Source organism: Geotrypetes seraphini, chromosome 8 (genome assembly GCF_902459505.1).
Source record: "Geotrypetes seraphini chromosome 8, aGeoSer1.1, whole genome shotgun sequence".
Lineage (NCBI taxonomy): Eukaryota > Metazoa > Chordata > Amphibia > Gymnophiona > Dermophiidae > Geotrypetes > Geotrypetes seraphini.
This window is the reverse complement of record NC_047091.1, coordinates 59,744,731-59,762,463: the sequence shown is the minus strand read 5'-3', so window position 1 is coordinate 59,762,463 and position 17,733 is coordinate 59,744,731. Positions and strand designations below refer to the sequence as shown.

The window sequence follows — 17,733 nt, the reverse complement described above, 5'->3', positions numbered from 1 at the left end:
CAGGCACTTTCCACAGTCTCCATCCTAAAGATATTTCTGAGCTTCCTCTCCACCATTTCCCTCATAGCAACATAGTTCCCTTTCTTGAAGTTGAGCGCAGTTGATGTGGTCCTCCTTACTATGGGTGTCCCCCTTTCTAATGTGAATCTGATCGCATTGTGGTCACTGTTGCCTAGTGGTCCTCCCACTTCTACCCCTCTTGCAGGCCCTCCTAATCCGTTCAGGATGAGGTCAAGAGTGGCACTCCCCCGCGTCGGTTCCCTGACCAGTTGCTCCATGAAGCAGTCCCTCACAGCTTCTACAAATCCTGTTTCCCTAGTGCAGTTGGAGTGACCCGTACTCCAGTCTATCCCTGGGTAGTTGAAGTCCCCCATCACTGTTACACTTCCAGTCCTGCACTCCTGTCTCATTTTTGCACTATATGGTGGGTGTATGAGGAGATTCACATTTCCTGCACAGCTAAGTCCATGTAAAGTTACCTTGTGCTGTATTTGACATCTAGCAAGATCTCTGTTTGAAAGGAAAGATCTAAACTTAAAAATGAAGTGGCCAGAAGTTATGGTAAAAGCAGATAGTGTAGCTGGTTTTAAGAAAGATTTGGACAAATTCCTGGAGGAAAAGTCCATAATCTGTTATTAAGACATGGGGGAAGTGTCTGCTTGCCCTGGATCGGTAGCATGGAATGTTGCTACTCTTTGGGTTTTGACCAGGTATTAGTGTCCTGGATTGGCTACCATGAGAATGGGCTACTGGGCATGATGGACCATTGGTCTGACCCAGTTAGGCTATTCTTATGTTATGTTCTCATCTGTAGGGGCCTTTGTTTTCACTTCTTATTTTAATGTATTTTTTTTCTGGGAACTTATCAGTGTTTTTTATAATGGGAACAAAAATGGAAGAGAATTAATGTGTGTGGGATGAGGGGGTAACTAATTTCTTCAGCTAAATAATTCAATCCACTTCAAACAGACATAGGAGAACTCACGCACCATTCACACACCCTCCAACCAAAAACGTCAAAAGAAAAAAACTGTTCGACAACCTCCTAGCCATTCGAGCTGCAACACTCGACCCCCAACTCTGCAACCAATTGACATCGACCACAGACTGCAAAACCTTCAAAAAGAAATAAAAACCCTTCTATTCAAAAAACACATAAAACCGAACTAACACAATCAGAACTGTCCCAAGCATCACCTGCAACTACTCCATATGTACTTCTGATGTCATGACAATTCAGACATAATTTATGTTATGTTATGTTTGGAATATAAGAAAATTTTCACTGCCTGTTTCTATTCTGACCATTTATTCTGTTTCATGGTCATTACAAAAAATATTTTTTTACATAGGGGGGGGGGGGGGTGTAAAAAAATGATGGGCCCCGGGTGCCACATACCCTTGGTACGCCACTGGGTGGGACCCAGAAGTGATGTCAGAGGGAGAGCTGACATTGACGCAAGCAGCAGGTTAGAGTTGCTACACACTCCAGCAAAGAGCTAGAGGTATGGTGGGAGGGGGGGGGGGGGGGGGAATGAAGGCGTGTGAGCAGTGAGGAGAGGAGGAGGGGTGCAGGTGCCCAGCGTGAACTGACCCTCCTTACTACTCCACTGTCTCCATGTACTGAAACCAGCAATGTCAGCAGCAAAAGAAAAATGGTTTTATAGTTGGCTGGAAAGTCTGTGAAATAATTCCCTTACTGGCGAGGATGATAGCTGAATACAGGAGGATACAGCCCTTCTTGGGGTGAGGTCTGCAGGATCCTAGCATATCCAAATGGATCCTTGCAGATCCTGTGCTTTTGATTGGGAAGGAGTGTTGGCTATGGGGTAAGAATTCCAAGATTCTGGCAGATCCTGCAGGATCCAGGCAGGTTCTATGCTATTGATGGGGAAGGAGTGCAGGGTATGGATGTTTCCTCACTTATAAGTGGTGAAGGGTATTGAATCCAGGGGAATACTGCCCTTCCTGGGGTCATAACTGCAGGATCCTGGCAGGTCCTATGTTTTTGATGGGGACGGAGTGCAGGGTATGGATGTTTCCTGCCTTATAGGTGGTGAAGGGTGTTGAATCCAGGCGGTTACAGCCTTTCCTGGGGTCAGAATGGCAAGATCCTGGCATATCCTGACAAATCATGCAGGATCCTGGCTTATCTTGTACTTATGATGGAGATGGATGCATTATATGGATGTTTCCTGTCAAGCTTTCACTTCATTTTGCTCATTTCTGGAACATATTGATCCAACTTTATGCCTCTTTCAGTCCCCCACACCCACTCCCTGCAGCAGCTTCCACTATCACTCCTACCCTCTAGCTCTGCCAGCTGCAGCAACTGTTTTGACTGCCCCTCTAACTGTCATTCTGCAGGAAGCACCCCCACCCCCATTTTTGCTGAGATATCATTGGCCCATCTCTGCCAGTCCCACCTACAGAAAAAAAGAACTGCATCATAGGGGCGGGACCTTACAGAGAAGGGTGAAAGAGCATGGAGATCCCCCGCTGAAAGACAGCAGCAGGCAGTCATAAAAGAAGAACATTCCATTCTTAATGTGGTCTGCCCTAGATCCTGGAGATCCAACCCTACTCCCCACTGTCCACCAACCTAGCCAGCAGATTATCCATTCACCCTAACTGTATCCCCACCCTGGCATCCTGTTTGGCTGCCTGTGTTGTCTGTTTAGATTGTAAGCTCCTTTGAGCGGGGACAGTCTTCTTTGTGACTTGTACAGCGCTGCGTTCGTCTGGTAGCGCTATAGAAACAATAGTAGTAGTAGTAGCAACAGGAACTGCCGGTACGACCCACAGCTGGTTCCTACCACTGAGGCATGGGGAGATAGAAATTTTTCTGCTGATCAAAATCTTGAATCCTTAGGCAAAGTTGCTAATGGAAGAGATGAACCTTCCTATTGGTCTAAAAATTAGGATGGGACAGCTGATGTGTACAGGAAGAGTGGTCCAACTGGAAGAGGACGCATCTGTTCAAAAGTGAACCCCCCCCCCTGTATTAGAGACGAGTGGAAAGTCCCAAGACTAGATGTTTGCCGTGCAGTCAATAGCTTTAAACCCGTGCGGAGGGGAGAAAAGAAAGGAGGATCGGGAATAAGAGGGCAGGTCCGAGCCCAACGGAAAGAGCCGTCGGCGCCATGACTGTTAAAATTCATGTGGTTTATTGGTAAGCAACAGTACAGGCAAAAAACCCCAACAAAAATCCTCTGGTTATCTTTGCAGTAGGGTAGATCTAGGATGGCGTTTGTGAGCTAGAAAGTGCAAACAGCTTTAAGAAACATCAAATGTGCTCTGATGCATGGGCTGCCTCTGATCTGGTGGAACACGCCTGAGCCACTTCTCGGTGACTAGGCAGAAAAGTAAGTTCCAGCGACCATTTGATGCAGATCCACCCTAAGAGCCCGCCAGAGGTAGCCAGCAGCGTTAACCCTCCCCTGCCTCTTTGCAAGTTGCCAAACAATGATGCCATCAGCTGTGAGTCCAGGTGCACAGCTAAGTTATCATATGAAGCTCATTAGCATATGTTTTTATATGAGGAGAAAGGAATATTGATTGACCTGCTCCAGTGTTTCTACTTCTTTTCTGGCGTCTGAGCTCAGAGGCCCTCTGTTGTCCTGCTGGTTAAGTATATGCAACCACACAAGCTGAACAGCTTCCTGGGGGGATCTGATTGGTGATGCCGGCCAACCGCAAGCTGGGCACTCTGCAGTCTGGTTACTTCTCTAGGTCCCACAGGTAGTGGAGTGGGGGGGGGGGGGCAGTCTGTGAGGGATGCTAGACCAGGTATGGGTTTATTGTGGAACTTTAATGATATAAAATATTCCTAAATCGGTAGGGATTGAAAAGTGAAGCCATGTACAAAAGATGCAGCTGCTCGTACCTCTTCTACCCTTTGCAGATGGGGCCAGCCCTATGCATCCAGGTGGCCTCTCCAAGCTCAGGGTCTGCACCAGCTAAGTAAAAAAGCAGCTGCCCTACTGATTCCTATATTTTTCTTGTGAAAATTATTACTTCAGATGATCAAATCACAGAAGGTAAAAAAAAAAATGGTGCATAATAACACAGGCATGAAACCACATGAGAAGCTTCAAATTGCACAAGATCCCTGTGCAGTCTTTAGTGCTCTTAAAGGCTGATGCATGATGGGGGGGAGGACACTAGGGGAAGTGAGATACCCTCAGCATTGAATGTTTAAGATGGCATGCCCTGAATTGTGGAGCACAAGCTTTTTCCTGGGGTAGGGTTACCAGATTTTACATGAGTAAAATCCAAACACGTGGTCCCCACCTAGTTCTACCCAGCCCCACCCTCTAACGCCCAAGTCATTCCCCACCCCCCAAACCTCTTCTTAAGCATAATCGTGTTTGTAGGGCCTCCGAGCATTTGCAGGTGTGACACGTTGACATCACACTCATGCACATGATGTCACCACATCACATGCACAGATGCTCTCCAGATGCGGCCCCGAGCTCAAAGCTTTTCAAAACCTGGACAAAGTGCTGACTTTTGAAAAGCTGTCCAGATGTCTGGACAGTCCTCTTAAAAGAGGACTTGTGCAGGTAAATTCAGACATCTGGAAACCCTATCCCTTCCCTTTCTTTGGAACCAATTTCCTGCCTGTATCTGTTTTGGGTCATTCGTGAATATGAGCTGGGGAGAAATTTTATAACTTGGGGATGGAGCTTATATTTGCAACCCCAAGCTCAACTATTGGTAAATGGAAACCCCACAGATCATTTTGAACTATAACAGGGGACATGCCAGGGCTGCCCACTTCTTTTCCTGTTTTCTACTGAACCGCTATTAAAATTCAGATCTATTTGCAGATGATATACTACGGTAATTGGACCACGCTCCATGACATTTAGACAGAGCTTTGAGGATTCTATGGGACTTTAGGAAAATCTCAGGATTGCGGGTTAACTGTGATTTAAATCAGAACTGTTGCCTTAGGCCTCTTGGTCGCCAAGTAAATAAGCCAATGTGATGCTTGGGGGGATCTAAGTGCTAATCATGTATAAATATAATGTTTCAGATCATCTTGAAAAAAATCAGAAATCTTTTGTAAAATGGAGAGCTCTTCCTGTGACTCTGTGGGCAGGATAGCCTTAGTTAAAATGGATAATCTTTCTTAAATTACTGTACCCCCCTGCTATCCTTCCCCAACTGGATTACCCAAAAAAATGAACAGGTATTTTGTTCAGTTATAGTCTCACTTATATGGTGCAATAAGGCTGCTGGGTTTAGTTATTACAAACTTACCTTGGACCCAGACCTAGACCCCCAGCGTTTTAGAATTTTGGGAGGATAATCTATTGATGCCTATATTGATGATTTGGTTTGAAAGGTTTTTTCACATTATGGAAGTTACGTGCCATCATACTTCAACATCGCCTCATTTAGGTTAATGGTACAATTTTTGCTAAGTATTTTGGATTACTGTAACAATACTGTACTGACAGGATATTGTAAAAAAAATCTATATAGTTACGTATAATACAAAATACTGCTGTGCGCTTACTCTTTAAAGAAAACAGATCATATCGCATCCATATTATAGAGAGCTTTATTGGCTGTCTAAGTTTGGATTCATATTATAAGGTTTTGCATGGTTATGCACCCAATTACTTAGTGGAACAATTTACATTTTTAAAAATCCTGATCGTCCACTGCATGCTACAGCAAATTCTTTCTGTCCATGGTTGTGTATATAAGAGATTCTTACGACAACTGTCTTATCTTTGCAGATTATTTTTTTCCCTATCTTTCATGCATTTTAGAAAATTGTTGAAATCAACATTGTTTGCAAAATTTCTGGGGAATTAATTTGCATATCACTGTGATAATCTTTTAGTTTATTTGAAATCGATACTATTTGGGAAACTTCAGGGGAATTGATTTTGTCCATCACTGAGATTGTTCAGTCTTGTTAATCGCATAGAAATGTGATTTTGTTATGTTAGCTTTCTTTTTATCTTTTATTAGCATTCCTATACTGCTTAACAGACCAGTAGCCAATTCAAACTGGTGGCCCGTGCACGGTGTTTGTTCATGTGGGCGCAGCAGCGGCAGTGGCGACAACATACATGGCGGTGCCTGTGATGGAATCCCGCGGCCCCGTGAAATTGAGTTGCATGGTAAAAACGGAAAGAGCTTAGGCGTCAGAACTGACATCAGGGAGCGGAATGCTGGTCAGCGAGCTTCTGCAGGGAGAGCTTACGGCAGCGGTGGGGGACGTCGGGGAGAGGAAGGCTGATCGGCCAGTCGATCGGGACGGCAACACGAGTCTATCACGGAGCCCGGGATGGGCTCCGCGATAGACTCGCGTTGCCTTCCTGATTGACCGGTCGATCGCGATTGACGTATTGGGCACCCCTGCTCTATGGGACAGATTCAAAACAAATGCTAGGAAGTTCTTCTTTACCCAACGTGTGGTGGACACCTGGAATGCGCTTCCAGAGGACGTTATAAGGCAGAGTACGGTACTGGGGTTCAAGAAAGGATTGGACAAATTCCTACTGGAAATGGGGATAGAGGGGTATAGATAGAAGATTACTGCACAGGTCCTGGACCTGTTGGGCCGCCGCGTGAGCGGACTGCTGGGCACGATGGACCTCGGGTCTGACCCAGCAGAGGCATTTCTTATGTTCTTATGAGCTTCGGGGCTTTAGCGCGGCTTTGTAAAACAGGCCCAAAGTTACAATAACATTAGGAACATACAGATTCACATAGGGGACTGATGAATTTACCAACATTCCCATTCCAAAGCGTCTCATGGCTGCTAGCAGAATGCTTTCAACAAAAAAATTATGTGAAGTGTCTTCAGCATTCTTCTAAATGCATGGACATCTTTTCCTGCCCGTAATTCCTTAGGTAGGGTGTTCCAACAAACTAAGCCATTATTGAGAACATTCTCGCCCTGTTGCGTTCATATTTAATGTCTTTGTGGGAAGGGATATCCAGCAAAAGATCTTGTCCAGAGTATAGGGCCCTTGATGGTATGTATTTGTCTAGTCTGGTAAACAGATATTGAAGTTCCGTTGAATGTAAGTGGCAAAGTCTTGAATTTTGCCCCTCTCGATTTGGGAGTTGGCGCAATTTTCTTAACAGTGGAGTGGCTTTCATCTGCCGTGATTCTCCCAGCAGGAATCTTGCTGCCATGTTTTGTACCAATTTGGATTTGTCTGGTCACATATTTTGGTAGCCCTAATAGGATTGTATTGCAGAAATTGAAGACCGATAAAACACACAGCCCTGATGGGTTTGCTGGTGGATACATCAATGAAAGCATCGGCACAATGTGCGACAGCCTCAAAGAAAGCAAACAGAATGTTGGGTATCATCAAGAAGGGTATCACGACCAGGACGAAGGAAGTCATCATGCCACTGTATCGTGTGCAATGGTACGCCCGCATCTGGAGTACTGTGTCCAGTATTGGTCGCCGTACCTCAAGAAGGACATGGCAATACTTGAAGGGGTCCAGAGAAGAGCGACAAAAATGATAAGAGGTATGGAAAACTTCTCATATGCTGACAGGTTAGAAAAGCTGGGGTTGTTCTCACTGGAAAAGCGGAGACTTAGAGGAGACATGATAGAAACCTTCAAAATCCTGAAAGGCATAGATAAGGTAAACAGGGACAGATTCTTCAGACTGTGGGGAACCACAAGTACAAGGAGGCACTCGGAGAAACTGAAAGGGGACAGGTTTAGAACCAATGCCAGGAAGTTCTTCTTCATCCAGAGAGTGGTGGACACATGGAACACATTCCCGGAGGTTGTGATAGGGCAGAACACGTTACAGGGATTCAAAGAAGGTTTGGATAAATTCCTGAAGGATAAGGGGATTGATGAGTACAGAAAGAAGTAGAGATAGGTTATAGGAAGAGTCGGGGACCACTTGACAGGTCATGGACCTGATGGGCCGCCGCGGGTGCGGACTGCTGGGCGCGATGGACCTCTGGTCTGACCCAGTGGAGGCAACTTCTTATGTTCTTATATGTAGAGAATTCTGGGTCAGAATAAATTTTCCCCATCACGATGGATGAGTGGTTGGTGCACGCCATGTTCCTTTTCAAATTTGCTACATACACAGGCGGGCAAATCCCTGGGGTTGAATAGTAAAATCTAATTTCTGACCCAAATAAGACTAGCTTGGGAACAGTGGTGCAAGAAACAGCAGAAAACACAGGTAGTATCAGCATTCCTACCACTGGTGGGGAATGAGGATTTCCTTCCAGGAATGCAGAGATTGTGGTTTCAAGTATAGGAACAGAGAGGTTGTGTCGACTTAAGTTACCTGCTAGAGGTCCCAGCATTCTCCCCAATACATCATAAATGGCCATTATCCCAGTATCCATTTTTGGGCTTACCTACAGGCCCAACATTATTACCAATCTCTGCAAAATCAATGTGGGGTTTCCTGGTTGATGGGACCAGCCACTGAAAATTACCATAGTTTTTGAATAAGCTATCCACCTGGTTTAGACTATTAAAAAATGTTAGCCCCATGCAACCTATAGGAAAGCTATTAAACATGGGGACAGATTATACCTGTCCAGTTCTTGGAGTTTTTTTGTCAATTTCAACACAATGGTTAGCTCTTTGGAACTCGAGGAGATGCAGTTTTGAATCGTGCATCAAGCATGTAAAATAAATGATACTGATCTTCAGTGTTTATTTTGCTGTTTCAATAAAGAGATTGGAAAAAAGAAATATGCCTATTAAACTACTACAATGATGAAAAGGGTGCATTTTTGCTTAATATTTTGCTGTGAGATCTTTTTTTTTTTTCTTCTTCCCCTCCCCACCCCCCTCTTAGGCCCTCTTACTAAGGTGCACTAACTGATTTAGCGCACTAAATGCTAACGCATGCATGTTGGTCTAAGGACGCATTAGCGCGCACTAATCAGTTAGTGCACCTTGGTAAAAGAAGGGGTTAGTTTGTGGTCTAAAATTTCTTGTGTTGCGCGATCTCTTATGTAAGAGTAAATTACTTATTATATTTTCTCCAATTGGAAAATTATCCTGTTTGAGAATTTAATTGTCTTGATTTGTATTTTTGAAAATGAACAAATTAAAAAAAAAAAAAAAATTTCTCCACAATTAACACTAGCTTTTGTAAATTGTCCTCTACAATAAGATTTGTAGGCTCCTTTTTTATTTTGGCAAAAAGATTTCATTGTGTTGCCTGTGGCAATTAATTCAGGAAGCTGAAGGAGCAAGGTCCGGGTGTGTTAGGTCTAGCAATGCTTTTGGCTTGGTACAAGTTCTGGCTGTCTGGCGAAAGACAATGTTCATTTCATTTATTTAACATGTTTTTTAAGCTACGTAAGCAGCAACACTGGCAGCCTACAGAAAAGGTTGGACTATCTGTAACAAAAGAGTGGTTATGCTTCTGGAGTGGTATGTAAGTTCTTTTCACCCTTCCATCTTTTTGGAAGGCTGTAAATACAGATCTGGTACTAAAAATGGTAATAAAACACATACTCATTTAGCAAGGTTATAGGGATCTTGTGTAAATTTTAAATCTTAAAACTTTTTTTCTTGCTCTTTTTCAGTGGTGCCTGAGGATACCGTCCCAAGGTAAAAATTAGAGCACATTTAATTTGGAGTATAAGTAATGAATGATCTTAAAACTTGGTCGGTGCCCACCATTTATCTAACTATCTATCTGAATCAAACAAGTGAAGGGACAGGGTGGGGGCGATGACAAATCTGGCTTCTAAAAATGTCTCATGATTATAGACTTTACAGCTGATGCTCAAGCTATCGCATTAAAAAGGAACACAATTGTATTTTCAAGGTTCTTCCATTAAAAACTAGTTTTGTGTTGGCCTGTGTAGTAATCCTAATTTTGTTCTCCTTCCCCAGTACCAGCGTCTAAAGGCAGACCTGGAGAACATGTTCCCAGGACAGCTGGACATTGTAAGTATCTTGACATCTAGTGCCAATTTCTAGTAGAGGAGGGCTTCCAGTTCTATGCTTTGTTGAACCAAGGTTTAGCGTATCGGTGTTTAGCCACACAGGGTAAGGTTTTCACTTAACATTACCATGCAGCATAAAACAAGACAGAGCATAAAATACTTGTCATTCTGAGAAACAACCTGCCTAACTGCAGCTGGTGTAAGGCTAGCTGTGCTATATAGCAGGGTTCACATTAAGACTTTTCAAACACTGTTTGCTGGGCCGTATTCAGTTTGTCACACACACAATATATCTCGTGTGTGCATATATATATATGCATACAATATATGCAGGGCAGGATTAATTTGTCGAGGGCCCCTAGGCACACAAGTACATTGGGCCCACAGCCCCGCCCCATCCCACCATGCACCCAGGTGGAAACAGGAAGCTGCGTCAGAGGGAAGCTTTGGGCAAGCAGCATCGCTTGCACAGTTACAGTTCCCGTTGCCTTTCTTACCTGCGTTGCTTGCTTGTCTTACTTTCCGTCGATGGGGAGGCCACGTTGCCAGTCGGGGGTGGAACCTGTGTTGCCGATCCGGGGGGGGGGGGCGTGTTGCTGATCGATGCTGGAGGGGCCTATCGCCGTTTGGAAAAAACAATGTTGATGCCCTCCTTCATCGGGCCCCCGACCATTTCGGGCCCTAGGCACGTGCCTACTTGGCCTATTGATTAATCCTGCCCTGAATATATGTATATGTTATATCGGTAATCCCAGCCTCTTTGTTCCAGGTATTTTAAGTAAGGGCTTTTGCAGGATCATAAAACAGGAAGGGGGAGAGGGCTTAAGGGATCCATTGGAGGTTGTCTGGCCTGTTGGAGACTGGAACGTACCCCTCTATTACATACTGTGTATGCAACTGAACATTATTTCAGTATAAACATTAATCTCATCAATTTACCTGGAATAAGACTGCTACTGACTTCAGTAGCTGAATATCTTCCTAGACACTGCATTTCCTAATGAAACTTTACTGCTGGCCAACAATTAACATCATGTACAAGTAGATATTTCCCTGCTCTAGGGTCTTAAATCTGTATTTGAGGCAAATGCCATGATTTGTCCAATGTCCCAAGAGTGTTTTTGGGAAGAGAGGGATTTGAACCCAGACGTCTTCAATTTTTCAGGCTAAGGCTTTGATCACCAAGCCACTTTTCCCAGACTAATTGGTTTTCATTCATTAAATGCAATAGAATTCTTATACACAACTGAATGCAGAAGATGAGACTGGAGTTAGAGAATGACACGGGGACAAATTTTCCCCCATCCCCACGAGAACTAATTTTCCCTTCCCATCCCGGTGAGTTCTTTTCCTGCCCCTGCACCATTCCTGCAAGTTCTGTTCTCATCTGCACAAACCTCAAACACTTTAAAATCGTAAGTGTTCGATGCTTGTGCGGTTAAGGCAGAGCTTACAGGAATGGGACAGGGACAGTGACAAAACTCGTGGGGACGGAACAGGGAAATTGAGTTCCTTTGGGGACGGGGAAAAAATTATCCCCGTGTCATTCTCTAATTGGCATTGCTGTGAAGTAATATTTTGGGATGTTTGGTGCAACCAGCCTATTTGCTGTTACATAATAACCTATCCCATAATTAAGTTCTCTCTGTTGGCCTAGCATCCCTCCCCCCCTCCCCCCCCGTTTTTGTGTTTTTGTTTTGTTTTTAATATTTGTGAACTAGCAAAACTAGCTTGCTGTTTGTAACCACATACCTCCATCACCAACTCACTTGTTACCACTGCTCTCCAATACTCTTCCACAGAGAAAGCTGTTGCTGCTTTATTACATATCTAAGTATCTCTCGGAAGACTACAGGAATTTCAGCTTTGTAGAAACTTTTTTTTTTTTCTTTTCACTAAAGCTTTAAATTCTCAACTTGTACATGTCTTCCCAACTGTAGACTGGCGAGGGGACCCGTACCACCACAGGCTGGTTTGAAGTGACTGTTGCAGGAAAACTAGTGCATTCGAAAAAGGTAAGTGTGACAACTGGGGCTCTCTAGGTAAAATTTAAGCATTGTGCTTTTTATAGTGTAAACTCTCCCTTGAAGCTGGAATTCGTGACATGGAATAAGAGGAATTTTTTTTTCTCCACACCTTTGCCCTTGCCCTCCCCCGCCCCATGCAGTGGGTACAAAAAAGCACAAGAAAGCATAGCGTTAAAAGGGGAGTGTGTGGTGCAGTGGTTAAATCTACAGCCTCAACACCCTGAGGTTGTGGGTTCAAACCCACGTTGCGCCTTTTGACCCTGGGCAAGTCACTTAATCCCCCCTTTGCCCCAGGTACATTAGATAGATTGTGAGCCCGTCGGGACAGACAGGAAAAAATGCTTGAGTACCTGAATAAATTAATGTAAACTATTCTGAGCTCCCTTGGGAGAACGGTATAGAAAACTGAATGAATGAATTAAAAAAAGCAAAGCTCACAGATATGTAAATTCTGTGCTTTCCTCTTTGTTATGTGTGATTTAGGTTTTCCTCTTAAAGTTTTTTTTTTTTTTTTTCTAATCTCTCCTTTTGGACAGAATGGAGATGGATTTGTGGATGAAGCTAGATGTAAGAAGATAGTGGCTGCTGTTGAAGCAGCTTTGAAATAATGGTGGGAATAAGATGACCAATTTCATGCAACATACAGCAAAGGTAATAAGACTAATCATGAGTGGTGTATGGTGGAAATATCCATGATATGGGGGGGAAGGGAAAGAGTTCTGTAACTCAATGTTGATGATGAAGAGGGATGTACTCTATTAACCAAATCTGTATAGCCAGTCTACCACCTTTAGGAGCTGCTAGTGCAAAGCTGGCTCAGGACCCTTGGGGATGCAGGAAGGAGATGGACTCTCCTGCCCATCTGTCTTCTACCCCAGAGGCAGAACAGAACTGGACATTGCCCCATGTGTTAAGCACACAGAGAAGCAGAACTACATCATAACATTGTGCTTCTGCAGCAATACTGTAGGGGGTCACAAGTTAGGTTGGGAACTAAGGCCCTGATGCTATAAAAAAAAATAGCGAGAGGGCTCATTCAAAAGCAAAGGTTCTAAACTTAAAAAAAAAACCCAAAATGAACTTTGTTCGGATGGAGGATTACGACAAGTAATTGTCTGGATGGGAATGTCTGGAAGGAGTGGAAATGACAGTGGGCAAAACTGAAAGGAGTAATTGTAAGGGCGACAAACCTTTTTGTGAGGCAAGTAAGTAAGAGGAAAAGAAGGCCTCTTTGGTTCTCAAAAGTAGTAGCTGAGAAGGTAAGGAGTAAGAGGTTAGCTTTCATAAACTACAAAAGATCACAGAAAGAGGAAGACCTGCAAAAATATCTGGAAAAGTTAAGAGAGGCTGGTCTTGTAGTCAGGAAAGCAAAGATGCAAATGGAAGAAAAAGTAGCTGATACGGCAAAATGGGGAGACAAGACTTTTTTTTTAGATATATTAGTGATAGGAAGAAGTGCAAAAGTGGCATTGTGAGACTGAAAGGTGAAGGGGAGAAATAAGTAGAAGCTGATAAAGAAAAGGCTGAATTGCTTAACAAATATTTCTGTTCTGTGTTCACGGCTGAAGCGCTGGGAGCGGGCCCGCAAAACACAAATGTGAATAGGGATAGGGATGAATGAGTGGTAGACCCTGATCGATTTTCAGAGGGTTGAGTTCGTGAGGAGCTAACTAAAATAAAGGTAGACAAAGCGATGGGGCCGGATGGTGTACATCTGAGGGTGCTGAAGGAACTCAGGGAAGTTCTGGTGGCTCTGCTGACTGAACTTTTCAAAGCTTCTCTAGAGTCAGGAGTGGTACTGGAGGACTGGAGAAGGATGGATACAAAAGTGGAAGTAAGGAAGAAGTAGGGAATTATAGGCCGGTAAGTCTGATTTCTGTGGTAAGCTAATTAATGGAAACTCTTTTAAAACAGAGAATGTTGAAGTTTCTGGAATCCTTTGAATTACAGGACCAGAGGCAACATGGATTCACTAGAGGTAGGTCTTGTCAGACAAATCTGATCAGTTTCTTTGACTGGGTGACCACAGAATTGGCTAGAGGGAGTGCGCTAGATGTTGTGTATTTAGATTTTAGCAAAGCCTTTGACAGTGTTCCAATCACAAGTCTTAATAAATAAACTGAGTGCCCTCGGGATAGATCCCAAAGTGACAGACTAGGTCAAGAACAGATCAAGTGGAAGGCGATAGAGGGTATTGATCAATGGAGATTGCTCTGAGAAAAGGGATGTAAATGTTACGTGTGTTGTGCCTCAAGGTTCTGTTCTTGGGCTTGTTCTTTTAAAAAAAAAATAAAAAATTTATAAACGATATTGCAGAAGGGCTGTCGGGTAAGATTTCCCTCTTTGCGGATGATACTAAAATCTGCAATAGAGTAGACAACCCTGGATGGTGTGAATAACATGAAGAAAGACCTAGCAAAGTTTGAAGACTGGTCTGACATTTAGCAGCTAAAATGTAATGTAAAGAAATGCAAGGTCATGCATTTGGGCTGCAAAAACCCAAGGGAATGGTACAGTTTAGGGCAGGGGTGTCCAACCTTTTGGCTTCCCTGGGCTGCAATGGCCGACAAAAAATTTTCTGGTGGCTGCACAAATACGCAAATGCTGCAGAAAGACAGAGGAGGGAGCCGGCAAGATAGTAAACACCCAGGGGCAGCAGAGGAAAACACTGTATCACCCTTGACCGGCGCCACACAAAATACTTCACGGAGCTGCAGGTTAGACACCCCTGGTTTAGGGGATGAAGAACTTCGACAGAAGAGTGGGACTTGGGTGTGATTGTATGTGAAGTTCTTAAGGTGGTCAAACAGGTCGAAAAGGTGATGGCGAAAGCTAGAAGGATGCTAGGGTGCATAGGGAAAGGTATGGCCAGTAGGAAAAAGGAGGTATTGATACCCCTGTATAAGACTCTGGTGAGACCTCATTTAGAATAATTGTGTGCAATTCTGGAGACCATACCTTCAAAAAGATATAAAAAGGATGGAGTCGGTCCAGAGGAAGGCTATGAGGAAAGACTTAAAGATTTCAATGTATATACTTTGGAGGAAATAATAATAATAATAATAACAGTTTATATACCGCAATACCGTTAAGTTCTATGCGGTTTACAATAGATTAAGCGAGGTACAAATTGATTGAATTTAAGAGGGGGGAAGAGGAGAGTTAATAGGACCGGAAATGCGTTGTTGAGGAGAGAGAGGAAATGTGGGAGAGGGGAGATATGATAGCCGTTTAAATACCTACGTGATGTAAATGCACATGAGTCGAGTCTCTTTCATTTGAAAGGGAGCTCTAGAATGAAGGCATAGGATGAAGTCAAGAGGTGATAGATTACTCTTGAGCCTAAGGCAAGATCAGCAAGGTCAAGAACTTGCCTGGCATAACTGAGGCGATCACCAACCACACTGTTAACTATGTAGAATCTGGACACTTTTAAGGCTGCATTGATGACCTTGAAATCCAGGATTGGTCTCCAATCGTCTGAATCTTTCTTGGGCACAATAATGTATATGGAGTATCTCCCAGAACTCAAGTCTGTGTCCAGAACCAACTCTAAAGCTCCAAGTTGTAAGTCTGTGCACATTGGCTCTAACTTTGGCAGCCTTCTCTGGTCATCCTGCTGGAGAGTCTAGGCATACCGCCCTGAGGTGCCAACTGAGCTCCAGCTTGTATCCCTCTCGTATGATGTCCAGTACCTGTTGGTCTGCGGAAATCTGTGCCCAAGTCTCCCCAACCTCTGAAAGTCTTCTTCATATGCAGGGAAGTTTGGAGGCTGACCTGGTGTCATTGGGACTTAGAATTGGCTGCTGGATGTTGGGGAGGCTTCCTTCCTTCCAGCACATAAGCTGTGGAAATGGCCATGAGCTCCTAAAGCCTGGCTTGTAGGAAGAAAGACTGAGGAACTGGGATACTGACACAGTGATGTATGAGGGGTTGGGGTTTAAAGCAATGTTACTTACCGTAACAGTTGTTATCCAGGGACAGCAGGCAGCTATTCTCACTAGTGGGTGATGTCATCCGACAGAGCCCCGATGCGGACGTCTCACAAGCATACTTGCTTGAAGAAATTTCAGAAGTTTCGAGATGCCCGCACCGCGCATGCGCGAGTGCCTTCCCGCCCGATGAGCCGGGCGTGTCTCCTCAGTTCAGGTAGCTAGCAGAGAAGCCAACCCAGGGGAGGTGGGTGGGACATGAGAATAGCTGCCTGCTGTCCCTGGATAACAACTGTTACGGTAAGTAACATTGCTTTATCCCAGGACAAGCAGGCAGGTATTCTCACTAGTGGGTGACCTCCAAGCTAACCTCAATGGGATGGTGGGAGAGTTGGCAACTTAGGAGAATAAATTCTGTAATACTGTTTGGCCAAACTGTCTATCCTGTCTGGAGAAAGCATCCAGACAATAATGAGAGGTGAATGTATGAACCGAGGACTAAGTGGCAGCCTTACAAATCTCCTCAATTGGTGTCGATCTGAGGAAGGCTACAGAGGCCGCCATTGCTCTGACCTTATGGGCTGTGACTTTACAGGGAAGGGGTAATGCAGCCTGGGCATAGCAGAAAGAGATGCAAGCCGCCATCCAGTTGGAGATGGTACGCTTCGAGACAGGGCGTCCCAACTTGTTTGGATCAAAGGAGACGAAAAGTTGAGGAGCAGTTCTGTGTGGTTTGGTGTGATCCAGGTAGAAAGCCAAAGCACGTTTACAGTCCAGAGTGTGAAGAGCTGATTCTCCAGGATGAGAATGAGGCTTTGGAAAAAACACAGGAAGAACTATGGATTGGTTGAGATGAAATTCAGAGACCACTTTAGGCAGGAATTTCGGATGAGTGCGGTGGACAACCTTGTCATGATGGAATACTGTGAAAGGTGGATCTGCCACTAAGGCCTGAAGCTCACTGACTCTGCGGGCAGAAGTGAGGGCAACAAGAAAAACAACTTTCCAAATGAGAAACTTCAGCGGAGCCTTGTTGAGAGGCTCAAAAGGAGGCTTCATAAGGTGAGAAAGGACAACATTGAGGTCCCAAACCACTGGAGGAGGTTTGAGAGGAGGATTGACATGGAACAGTCCTTTCATAAATCTGGAAACCACAGGATGAGCAGAGAGAGGTTTCCCTTGCAGAGGCTGATGGAAAGCCGCAATTGCACTCAGATGGACTCGTATCGATGTAGACTTGAGGCCAGAATGAGACAAGTGTAGAAGATAGTCCAAAACAGAAGATAGGGAGGCTCGTTGAGGCTCCTTATGATTAGAAATACACCAAGAAGAAAATCTAGTCCATTTTTGGGAGTAGCATTGTCTAGTAGCAGGCTTCCTGGAAGCCTCCAACACATCCCTCACCGCCTGGAAAACTGGTGGGGAGTCACGTTGAGAGGAACCAGGCTGTCAGGTGGAGAGACTGCAGGTTGGGATGGAGCAGAGATCCTTGATGCTGAGTAAGCAGAGAAGGAAACACTGGAAGAAGGAATGGCTCCCTGCTGCTGAGTTGAAGTAGAAGGGAGTACCAAGGTTGTCTGGGCCACCGAGGAGCTATAAGAATCATGGTGGCATGATCTGACTTGAGCTTGACTAGAGTCTTCTGAATGAGAGGAAACGGAGGAAATGCATAGAGAAAGAGATTCCTCCAGTCCAGAAGAAAGGCATCTGCCTCGAGGCGATGAAGAGTGTAGATCCTGGAGCAGAATTGAAGCAGTTTGCAGTTGTGGGGAGCCGCAAAGAGATCTATCTGAGGCGTTCCCCACTGAGAGAAGATCTGATGAAGGGGCTTGGAATGGAGAGTC

At 44.4% G+C, this 17,733-nt stretch overlaps 1 protein-coding gene across 2 annotated transcripts in view; it reads left to right on the top strand.

Annotated features, from left to right (window-relative positions):
* Positions 1-3,005: 3,005 nt before the first annotated feature.
* LOC117364675 (histone H3.3A) overlaps positions 3,006-17,733 on the top strand; it is a 41,861-nt gene continuing 27,133 nt past the window's right edge. The window contains exons 1-5 of one of the 2 annotated variants that reach the window (XM_033954136.1): positions 3,006-3,172; positions 9,565-9,589; positions 9,878-9,931; positions 11,871-11,945; positions 12,494-12,608. The gene's annotated coding sequence lies outside the window, so the exon portion shown is untranslated. The remainder of the gene's footprint in view (positions 3,173-9,564; positions 9,590-9,877; positions 9,932-11,870; positions 11,946-12,493; positions 12,609-17,733) is intronic. The other variant, XR_004540294.1, reaches the window with a different exon arrangement.